Source organism: Gymnogyps californianus, chromosome 13 (genome assembly GCF_018139145.2).
Source record: "Gymnogyps californianus isolate 813 chromosome 13, ASM1813914v2, whole genome shotgun sequence".
Classification (NCBI taxonomy): domain Eukaryota; kingdom Metazoa; phylum Chordata; class Aves; order Accipitriformes; family Cathartidae; genus Gymnogyps; species Gymnogyps californianus.
Genome location: NC_059483.1, coordinates 9,717,807 through 9,730,217, shown reverse-complemented (window position 1 = coordinate 9,730,217; position 12,411 = coordinate 9,717,807). Strand labels below are relative to the sequence as shown.

General features: G+C 37.7%; 1 protein-coding gene across 1 annotated transcript in view; it reads right to left on the bottom strand.

Moving 5' to 3' along the window:
- FHIT (fragile histidine triad diadenosine triphosphatase) overlaps positions 1-11,790 on the bottom strand; it is a 628,211-nt gene extending 616,421 nt beyond the window's left edge. Inside the window, exon 1 of the mRNA XM_050904654.1 lies at positions 11,758-11,790. The gene's annotated coding sequence lies outside the window, so the exon portion shown is untranslated. The remainder of the gene's footprint in view (positions 1-11,757) is intronic.
- Positions 11,791-12,411: the final 621 nt, after the last annotated feature.

Below are 12,411 nucleotides of genomic sequence, written 5' to 3'. Positions count from 1 at the left end.
ACATTTGACATAGCCTCTGAGACAATAAGCAACACAGCAGAGTTTATAAATCATTTGAAAACTAGCATTGCTGAGAGCTAACACATATTAAGGTGGGATCATGAACAAGACAGTTTTCCAGAACAGCAATCCACCATTTCTGTGTCACTGCTTCATTATTTGAATTTGTTGTAGGCCAGCGAACCCTTTTTGATTACGGCAACAATCACACTCCTCTTCTGCCAGGCTATTTTGGTCTTTTTCTCTCTCCTTTGCCCACAGTGGATTTTATCCTAGAGCTTGTCTTTTGCCACAGCTATCCGATATCCTCATCTTTTCCTAATAAGGAGTTTAACTTATTCAGCTTCTCAGGAAGGTTGAGAAGGGAGCTGATCACTGCATACAGACGCTTATACAGTCTGGCAATGTAAAGCATTCTGACCTTGCAGAGTCATACAGGACCTAGCACTTGGAAATGAACATTAGATAAATTAAAACTTGAGTAAGGCCCAATTTCCAGACACTGAAAGTAATTTAAAGTGAGCTCAAAAAATTGTAAATAAGTATTGAAATAACTTATGACTATGTCATTGTATTACAATTCATTAACAGGAAATGGAAGTTATCACTCTGCTGTAAGGTAAATTCCAGTTTTGTTTTGTTTGGGGTAGGAGAAGGAAGCCTACATGTACCACTAATTACTACAGTTTCCACTTAGGAAAGCTCCAATCTATTGAATGCTCATCAGAGTCTAGTAGCAAAAAATATTAGTTCAATCACTCACATCATTAAAGGAAAAAGAATGTTTCTATAAAAAGATGTAGAGAGATGCAATGCTCTGTTGAACTGCACTTTCAGGAAAAGCTCATTCAGTCAAAACCTGCTCTTTTTTCTTCAAGACTTTCTTTTTTTTTAAACAAATTTAGAAAAATTCAGACTGAAGAAACCCCAGCCTTGATCTGATTATCAGTTAAAATTTATTTTCTTTTTTCAACTACAGCTTTCAAGATTTTTTTCCTAACATCCTTAAAAATCAAAATGGACAATTACATGGTTCATTGTTTTCAATAGGAAACAACACTAACAGCAACATCTGTTAAGCAGCAACACCTGTCTTAACTGGGGCAGGGGGAGACAATACTTCACTGTAGGCATTCAGTCTAATTTAACTTCATAATAAGTTCTCCTAAACTGTCAGGCAAAGTTTAAAGTAAGAAGTTTCTCCTAGGAACACCAAATATTTATAGCCACACGTATTGCAAGTAATAGGCTTTAAGGTAGTGTTTATTTCAAATTTTTTTAAAACTTTTAATTCAATATACATACACTGTGCTGGCTGCTAAAGGTATATAGAGAAGAATTATTCAGAAAGCATATCCAAGAAAAACTCTGTTGATCCACTAACAGTGTAGGCCAATGACCCATCCATGCTCTATTTGACTAGGTAAATCTACAATGCAGAACTTGTATGACCTGTCCGTAATACACACTAATAAAATGTTGTCCTGGTTTCAGCTAGGATAGAGTTAGTTTTCTTCTTAGTAGCTGGTAGAGTGTTATGTTTTGGATTTAGTACGAGAATAATGTTGATAACACACTGATGTTTTTAGTTGTTGCTAAGTAGTGTTTATACTAAGTCAAGGATTTTTCAGCTTCTTGTGCACAGCCAGTAAGAAGGCTGGAAGGGCACAAGAAGTTGGGAGGGAGCACAGCCAGGACAGCTGACCCAAACTGGCCAAAGGGATATTCCATACCATATGACATCATGCCCAGTATATAAACCGGGGGGAGCTGGCCAGAAGGGGTGGATCACTGGTCGGGAACTAACTGGGCATCTGTCGGCGAGTGCATTGTGCATCACTTGGTTTGTATATTCTAATTCTTTTAGTATTATTATTGTCCTACTATTATTATTATCATCATTATTTTCCTTCCTTTCTGTCCTATTAAACTGTCTTTATCTCAACCCATGAGGTTTTTTTTCTGATTCTCTCCCCCATCCCACTGTGGGGGAAGTGAGCGAGCGGCTGCATGGTGCTTAGTTGCCAGCTGGGGTTAAACCACGACAAATGTATTTTTATGCTGAAATTCTGTACAATATTTTTATGCCAATACATAATTTTTTAACGTACATTTTTATGCCAATACTTCTGTACACAGTAATGCAACTCAGCTGCTGATCCATTACAACATGGCCACATCCCAGTTTGATGCTAATATTGAATTAATCCAGTTTTGATGCAGTGCCTGTATGGCTGGAAGTCTGGAAATAGTATCTGCAAAGAAATGACAGCATTCAGCTTATCTCTAAAATTGACTGTAAGCATCCCACTGTCATTAAGAGCTACGAAGCAGCAGCCACCTTTCAACACAGAAATCCAATAATAGATGAATGATTATCTAGACCACTTTGGATCACAATCAAACTGGTTTAAATGAACCTGCTGAATTTATGGAAGCATTTGCACTGATATGGCTAGCGCAAAAAGGCTGTTTAGAAATTGTTCCTTTTCACCTCAGTTGGTACAATGCACAAATAAAGCAGCACTTTGTCTTTACTACTGCAGCATAAATCCAGTTCAGAGGATGAGGCACTCTCAGTTACCCCATGTTTCCAAGCACAATTTTCTGGGTGGTAAGGCTAGCAATTCTTCCACCTAAAGCAACTCCCACTTCTCTCTCCAGATCTTGCATAAGCTCTTGTGAGCAACAGTCTGTAAGCTGTACAATGAATTGGAACAATGAACTTTTTGAGTTTGTCAAGGTTGAAAACAACCTGGTTTTGTATAGTCAATTTGCTCAGACATCTCCACTGGTCCGACTCACCACACAACCCAAGAAAGAGCTATACCAGGATAACAAATGTGTTACACATGGGAAAGGAAACTAGCAGCTGAGATGGAGTTGCTTGATCTGGAATTCCTTGAGCTGGTTATGCTATTAAAAATAAAATAAATAAAAACAAGGAATGAAAGCTTCTGTTAATAAGTCCTACTTTTCGTAGTGGTTCAATCTCGTAAGACTGACTCTGTCCTAAAAAAGCAGTAGTACTTATGCTGTTAGTTAGCAGGCAATTTAGAAACTGGTTTGTTTAATCATTTCTCACTTAAATGATTACACAAGTATCTCTAGACAGACCCCTGTATCCCTAGACAAACCCCTGTATCCAGACTCAAGCACTAGCTCAGTATTTCTTGCATAGCAAAAAGTTAGTCTTACAAGTACAGATGTAATTCACACCCATTATCAAGCTATCTTTCCCACCCTTGACTTTGAACATTTCTGCAGTGGTTTCTGCATTGACTCAATCCATGCTACCACAGCTTTGAAACTGACAGTCACTTCGATTGCCTGTATGGCTACATCCTTCTGGATGCTAGTACCACAGCCACAACATATTTGGTCTGGCAACAGCAGTCTTGGCAACATATTCTTATCATCTGAATGATTAAAATGTGATTTCAACCTCTGATGTCTAGAGGAAAAGGATATAGTATCATCTCATCACCATCAGCCCCAATGTATCTAAGTTTCCATCATATGTTTTCATAAGGTAGTATCGTACAAAAATATTTGTATTAACAGCTCTACAACAGGTGGTTTCTTACAACACTGGAAAATACTATTGGTAGTTGCACCACAAGTCTCAACACACAAAACTGAGAACTAGTTAAGATGTGGGTCCTATAATAAACAGAAAACATTCAAGGAATAATGTAGGGTGATTTTGTCTTTTCTAATGCTGCCTTCATATTCATATTTTTTGCAATGTACAGACAAAGAATATTCACATACATAAGTGTACCACAAAAACTAACATTACACTAGAAAAATACAGGAAAAAACAGCTGCCAAACACAGAATAAAACCTCTTTCTACTTTGGTATTTTCTTTTCAAATTTTAAAGCACTTGTCTACATCTTTAGGCACACAAATCCTTTAAAAATACTTGTTTTCCTAGGAAAGCTCTTTTCATTTGACTACTCCCATAAAAATATCTAAAATGCACTACTTTGTCTAACATTAGAGTACCTCGAATTGTTCCCTGAGTTCAAAATAAAAGACACAGTAAGATTCTCTGCACTGTGTTGCATAAACATGCAACCACCACTGAATCCTTCCTGTTTTAAATCCTGCACCTAGTAACCTCTTATACAAGAACTGCAAAAACTAATCCTGATTTTTGTTACAAAGTTACAGACCAGTAACTACTTACCATCCTACACTGAGCAGTTTAATTGCTACAGTCCAACTGCCAAGAATACTCTTCCTTTTCCAATTCAGTACTTAGTATGACAACTTACAATAAGTTTATAATAATTTATTATATAAATATTTATTAATACCTATTATATAAATAATCAGTCGGAGTTTTTAATAGGCAAATGACTACTCTTACACAAGTCTGTAATGATAACTGAACCAAAAATATTCGTTGATAATCTGCATGCAGCAACATGCAAACAGGCACAATAGTTTGACAATCAACATTTCACAAAACAATACCATCACTGTAGTTTCATGATAATTTAAATACAACTTCTATGAAAGCTTGCATAGCAACAGAGGCTGAAGTCCAGGGTCGTAAAATTTTCTATTGAAATATTGTGTAGACTATTAGCTCTTCATTCAAGATGTACTTGTCTGTATTTTGTTTTTTCCATAAATAGGTGAATCTAATCATATTTTAAACAAGACTACACATCTTCCTCAGCAAAACATCTGCCTAATCAAAAAAATGACTTAAGAGATTTATAAACCTTAGATTTAGGCAAGCTCCCTTCTGTCCTTCCCCCATCTCCTTCTAAAATTGAATGTTTTAAAGACAAATTTGACCTGAAAACTTCTCCACAATGAATAAAACTCTGCTATTCTGAAATAGTATTCATCACAACCATATAATTCTTAAATATTTAATAACACAACATGCACTAAAGAGAGACTGAAAGCCTGAAATGATTAGGAGATGTCCCAGCACAAGAAATAAAAAGGAGACATACATTTCTCTGCAAGTGTAATTTCAAAGTCCTTTCACATAGGGATCTAAAGACTGTCAGCTTGGTTGCTCTGCTACTGTATATTAAATAAGCATGTAATGAAGCTACTGTTTTTGATTCATTGAGATGCCAAAGATCATGGGTAAAGTATATAAAATTAATGACTTTTTTTTGAAAGTGGAATATCAAGAAGGCAGTAAGAATCAGGTACAGCATCAAAAAGAACAAAATACTGACAACAGAAAACAACATAAAATCCAGCACCACTTCCTTTTAGTGACCATTTAGAAAAATAATAACGCATGAATGCTATTTAAAAGCTATTTCCAAATCCAAAACCACTATGAAATACTTTATTTCCTATCAGTTCAGGGAATCATTATATTGTGTTTATTAACAGAACACTGATTCCCAGTCTTAATACAAGCTAAATGCAAATTTGAGTCTTATATGTTACCTAGCACTTTCTAACATGCCTTCATTATCTCTTAGTTCTCAGTTAAGACTTGTACACAAATCCAACAAAACAGTTTAGAAGGTACTTAGTTTTCAGTATTTGCATAATACCATTGAACGGGACAAATAATATGCATACTTAGTGCCAAATGTCAGCACTATGCCAATTTAAAGCCTTATTCTTTAACATTTCAGAAAATTTTGAAAAAAAATGAAATTACATATGTAAACTATTCCAACAAGTCAGTGTGCAATGACTTCCAAACAACAGAATACCTTCCAAGGCCAATACCTACCAGACACATCAGATTTTTAGCAACTTAAGACCTTGCTAAATCTGTGCAAATGCTAATGCTAAAACACATTTATGTTCAGAAGAACTAATATAAATATATACATTAAAAAATGTTTTTGACTATTCATGCACTAAGCCACAACATTATTTTGCTAAAGCAACAGGCAGCACCGCAGTGCCAATACAGAAAATCTGTACTTTGGAGTATCTAGAAACGTGAAGCTGATAAATGTAGTTGCTGAGTTAGTTGCATTACATTGCAAATCTGATGAGCTATACTGGGAATATTCAGCATTGTAGTGAAAATTGATGAGAGGAAAAGCACACATTCTGATTAAAATCAAAAGGTATATTTACATCTCACAATTAGAACATTTTCTTCAATGTTGCCCACAAGGTTAAAAATAGCTCTTTTACCAAGGCCTATTTATCATTTTTTAAGTTTACTACTAGAATAACTACACCACTTCTAAAAAGAGTAGGCCTTTAGAAGCACTATACCATTTTCAAAATTTCTACTGTAATTTTAAATGTTTGAGAATGAGGGTTTGGTTTTGAAGAATCAGATTTGGCATTACCCAAACCTCTCTACCATCCAAGGATACTCTTGTTTCTCATGGCACAAAGGAATATAACCCTTTATCCCCAAAGCAAATACAGTATACAGCATACCTGGTTTTTAACATAGGAAAACCAGATATTAGCTATCAATGACCTATCTTGAATTCATTAAATCATCACATTGCTAGGCATGATCTGCCTGAAGTCTAGATTTTGCCCATCTATTCACTGTTGGCCATTAAAATATGCCTGACCTTTCCAAGTTCCTTCTAAGAAGAAACAGAAAGCAAAAATTATCAGGGGCTTCTGAGCATGATCATCTATTTGATTTTCAGCAAATACCAATGTTTAACTTTGCTACGGAGTTGCATGTTGATAATTATTTTAAGTGATTCCTACATGTTTCCTTCTGTCTTTTTTTTTTTTAATGTGACAGGACTGTGCTTTTCCATGCAGTTTTTCTAAGACCCAAGGGAACTGTGGCTCTTCTGGAGAAGACAATACTACCAAACGCATTACTGTTCAAAAGCATTCACTTACATGAAGACAAATCAGTATTCTGAATCTTTACAACACAATAACCATTTCTGTGCTGTGTACTTATAAAGCAAGAATAAACTGTAATCTAGGGATTCCTGCCAGAAGAGTGGCACCAGGGCCAACAGACATACACCACTATTTATACAGCTACTCATACTCCCAAGCTCTTCCTTTTTTTTTACAGGAGTCAGTGCTCTAATTTACCTTAAGTATTTTAAAATACACATTCTGTACTCCTTGGTCTTCATTACAAATATTTACAAGGAGAACATTTCACTGGAAATGTACATCAGAACACTATCTTGCCTGTCTTCTGCTCCAAGGAAGCTGAAACCTGGTAACTTAAACAGAACAACTGGCAGAAGCAAGCTGAAGCAATCTTGTAAGATCTGGAAAAGCAAGTAGGAGCAGAAAGGTCCAGTATCAGCAGCTGACTTTAACAAAGGAAAATTAAGTTCAAAAATAGTGTTAACTGTTTTGTCTAGTCATTATGAAAACTTGCTTTTTTTGAACTCTACTTGGTCTGTGACACCACTCTATAAGAAATAAGGCAGAAGGAAAAAGAAATTTCTATTTAGTGCAGTAAAAAGGAGTCTAGTCAACAAAGCATTTGTTAGAAATGTCAGTAACATACTGTCCACAATTGTAATAATCTGATTACTGCAAGATGTGCCTCCAGAATGCTAGTTTTCCTATATTTGAATATAAGCTAAGCTGATCAAGTTCCTCTTTAACACCACCTCAAGCTAAAGTTTAACCAGACCAAGAATTAAGGATGATTCCTTAATGTTCCATTTGCCGATCAAAGCAAATTCTCTGGCTGAGTATAGATAATAATTCTATTGAAATGTAGCTAACGAATCATGATTACTGTCCCAATCCTTGAAATTCAGCAACATGATATCCACTTCTGGTGGAATATCACAATAATAGCAAAAGATCAACATAAGTAAAACTGAATATCCATGAAAATATTCATGAAGTTTGCAATGTTTATCTCGTGTACTTAACCTGAAGACAGGGAAAACAAGTAAAATAGAAAATAGACCTTCAATACATTGTGCTGTCTAGCTATAGGATTTCTTAGGTTAATGATTTCAACTTTTGGGGGTGGGGTGGTATTTTTCAAAATAACAAAGTCCAACACACTCAAAACCAGTCTTCCCTTCACTCTGTTACCACAACCATCTGCAGGAACCTATCTATATACCTGCCCCTCTCTGAAGGTAACCTCAGCCCTCCCACTCTGATACGTCTCCCTGAGGGATTACATTCTGTTGAACCTCCATTTAGGGTCCTTTTATAGTACGGGATTCCTTCTCACAATCTAAGCACTTGTTGAGGAGTGCTCTTTTTAACAACAACTCTTCAATCTGTTCCTTGTAGGAATACAATTAACATACTGTCTTGAAATTTAAGGGAGAGGAGGGGGAATTAGTCTTAACTAAGGATTGCTGCAGAAGATCTTTCAGCAGCTGAGTCACTTACTGGCTTTTGAAAGAACAAGCAAATTTTAATTGCATACTCACCAAGACTGCATCAACATAGAAAGTGATGGGTTAGTCATAAACAGGACTAGATCCAGATTACAGATACAACCAAAAAAAGCATGGGAATCAAGTTCAACTAACGCAAGTTTCATTTTTACTAGTAAAGCTTTCTAAATGCTGAACATTATGAAGCTGCTTCTCATATAACCCAATTTTATCCTTACTTTGTGTGCACATTATTATGTAAAGAGATTACTACTTCACTATAAAAAAAACAAACTTACAAACACTCAGAAGTGAAAGGTTTCATATTCTGACATTGAGTATTTACAATGGATATTCAGAATTACCCCGTAGCTTTACAGACAATCGTATTTCCCTGCTGTAGACTCAACCACCCAAAGGAACCCAGTAGGCATTTTATCACCAAATAAACCAAATTCAGATTTGGTTAGGCCTTTTTTAAAAAAAAAAAATTCCAATTACATACACATTTAACATTGCACTCAGAAAATATGAGTTATAAACTAGAAGGATGCACAAAGAACACATTGTGCCAAACATATCTGACAGTTTTATTTGATAAATTACTGGTGTAGTAGAAAAAGACAAGAAGAATGAACATAATTTATTAAGACCTTCTTTAAAGCATCCATCTTCCCCTAGAGGTTATGGAAATAACAAAGCAACAAAAACGTGTAGCCCTGTAAGGATAATTTAAATGTAAGTGCAAAGAATCTATAGTAAGGCAAACAAGACATTTAAGCTATTATTAAAAAAAAAGGAGAAAATACGGATGATACCTAAGTTCCACTTAAAAACAATTATCTTAATGCACAAAATAAAACATTGCCTACATAGCACCAAATTATTGGGAAACAATCAACTTGCATTTCAGAATCATTCCAGTGTTAGAATTTAAGCTATAGAAGTCAACAACAGTTTTCTTGCAGATTTAATAGATCAACATTTGGGCCTCTGCAGTAAATATTACCAATTTGTCTGAAGCTGTTTATATGCACACTGACATTCTATACACAAATCCATTGACAAGGTTGAAAAGTGGCAATATTTTTAACTTTTGCAGACATAGACAAAATTATAAATACATAAAATTATATAAATAAACGTAACTGACATTAAAAAAGCTGCAGACACTGGAGAAGAAAGAATGATTTTGACATGTACAAAACTGAATAATTCTATTTACTGCAAATTCACAAAAGGATTCGTGTGACAGACGACAAAATGATTATGAGAGGATTACACATCGTAACTATAAAAAGGCAAATCCTATAAAGCACATACACAGTTGTGATATGCAAGACAAGTGGATAATCCTGTGCTCAACATTAAGTTATATGAGTTGACCCAAGCCATTGTTTCCAATATCATCTCTATATCCTCCAATTTTCCCAACATGTAAAAATACTAACTTGGTCACTAGTAACATCAATGGAAACTGCAAACATTCAACTCAAAGACTGTCAGACTACTACTACAGCCTTAGTTTAACACACTCTTCTCATTGCACTCAGAGATTGAGACATAAACCATAACAAAGGTAACAAAATTATAAGAAGCTGAACACAAACATCTGAAAAATGGACTCAACTAAATTTAATAAATAAGTAAATGAAAACAAGTAGGCTCCACAGTTTTCATATATTGCTGCCTTAATTCTTCTAAGTTTTCTCAAGACTATAATACCAATTAAATTAGCATTATTATAAAGAGCATGTTTTGAAGAGATTTAATTAGAACTTGCATCAGAAGTGCTATACTTGGAAACGTAACAGCTCACATTGAACGAAACTAGCAACATTTCTGCCCAAACATCTTAAAAGCGAAAAAAAAATAAACAAGCCGAAAGAAATACAACTAAAGGTTTCATAGTGGCAGAATTGACAAGTGAACTAAATTCAGCTTTTACCAGCACTCTATGCCTAACACTCACAGGAAAAAAAGCAGTGTGTGTGTGCAGAATTTCTTTTCAGCACACAGAATGTAACTTTTAAAGACAGGAATGGTACTCTGATGTCATTCAAAGATTTAAAACTACTCAGAATATCTAAAATACATTTGAAGGGAAATATGAAAGCAAGTTATGAAATGAGGGGGCCTACTATTTATTGGAGACAAGAGACATCTTGCCCTGAGGAAAAAGGCAAAGTATTTAATGCCATTTTTCCATTAGACATTTCAGTGATTCAATTTAAAATTAAGTAGCCAGATCTTAGCGCATGCTCTGGAATGTCTTATTTGAATCACCAACATCCAACATTTGAAAATTAATTACTCAGAAAACTGCTTACACATGACATATTGTGTACAATTATTCTTGGAACTGAATTTTGTATTTTCCTCTTTTTAAGAATGTTATCATTTAAGATTTTTAATTACATTAAACTCCAGAAAAATAATTTAAGCCTAAACTGCTTTTTGTCTGAAAAACAACTTTCACCTAAACATCCATGAGCTCACATTTTTTCAGTTCTAGCCTAGAACCAAGAACAAGATGACTACTTTTTTCTTTTTTTAGTTTTCCATCTTGATTTTACTTATTTCCTAAGTGACTTATTAAGAATCTACAAAATTAATCTGTTCCTTGACACATGCTATCCTTAGAAAAACACAACTACCTTTGCTACATGTATCATGTTGTCACCCAGTCTACCCAGGTTCAGCTAAAAACCTTTATGAACTGGTGTAAAAGCACCAGATCAATCACTTGGACAAAACGTGTAAAGCACCTAATAGGATTTTAAGTTTTACTACCTTATACATAAATTTAAATTCAAGTGATTGGCTAGAGTCTCTGTGATCCTAACATAGGTAGGTTGTTGCAATGGCTGCTTTGGTTTTGCTGGGGCGTGAAGATTAATTGATTGGCTTTAACCCACTGCATTTGTGTGCAGAAAGTGCGTTCTCCCACCTCTCCCGCTGACCACCGAGAGATCAAAGGCAAGCGAGTACGGACGAGACGGGCAAATGCCAGCACAGACACCGAGTGTGCCACTTCCGCGCACGCCGCCCAACGCAAGCCTCAACCGAGGGGAGATGGCCAAGCGGTCCCAGCAAATAAAACACTTAAACTAGTGCGAAATGTTCCCGTGAAAGTTTTTCAATATCCAGCCGGGAGGAAGAGAGGGAAGAAACGGCAGCGAATCGGCCTCAGCCCCGGCGCAGGGCGGCGGGCTCGGCTGCCCGAGCCTGGCGGGCGCTGAGGGAACAGAAAGCGGCGCCGGCAGCAGCCACCTCAGGGAGCGCGCGGCAGCCCCGGGGGCAGCGGCCGGCCGGCCCTCAAGTGAGGCGGCGGGGAACGGCACAGAGCTTCCCTCCCCGCTCTCCTCAGCGGCCGCCGCCTCCTCCCCGCTGGAAAGCTCAGCGCTGCAGGGACGGAGAGGGAGGGGGAAAAGAACACAAAATGGAAACTTACACTCCCTCTCCTAACACGCATGCGTTGCGCCGCCGAAAAGGGGTGTGCCGCAGCGCGCCGGCACCGGCCTGTAGCCGCCAAGGGGCGGCCCGGGAGGAGGGTTCGCCACTTAAGTAATGGCCGCCGGGGCGGTCCGTGTGCATGCGCGCGGAGCGCGCGAAGGGGGGGTAAGGGTGGGTGGCTCAGGGAGGCGGTGGGCGCGTGGCGGAATGGTGTTCCCGCCCGGCCCGGCCCCGCCCCTCTCCCCCGGCCGTTAGCGGGGGAAGAGGGGTCGCTCCCCCGTCGTGAGGGGAGCGGCTGCTTAGCTGCGATGGCCGCCCCTCAGCTGGCCTCAGGTTACAGCCCTCACGAGGCAAGTTACAGCTGGTGAGTTGAGGAGCACACCTGGGGCTCTGCTGTGGGCTGTAAAAGCTGTGCCTGGGTTCAGCTGTGCCCGAAAGGAGCCGGTAGGGAAAAGTCTCAGAAATGGTGTGGATGCTCCCCTTGACTCAGCATTACAAGTAGGTCACACTGTTACAAGTAGGGAAAGTAGTGTCACGGCGTGTGTCCCATGCTTAGGCTGTTGTCCAGGTATCTGCTTTTGGCCCCGCACTGGAGACAGAGTTGCAACACTACCATCAATTTTCCTTTCCTCTCATGTGGCTTTAATTTTTA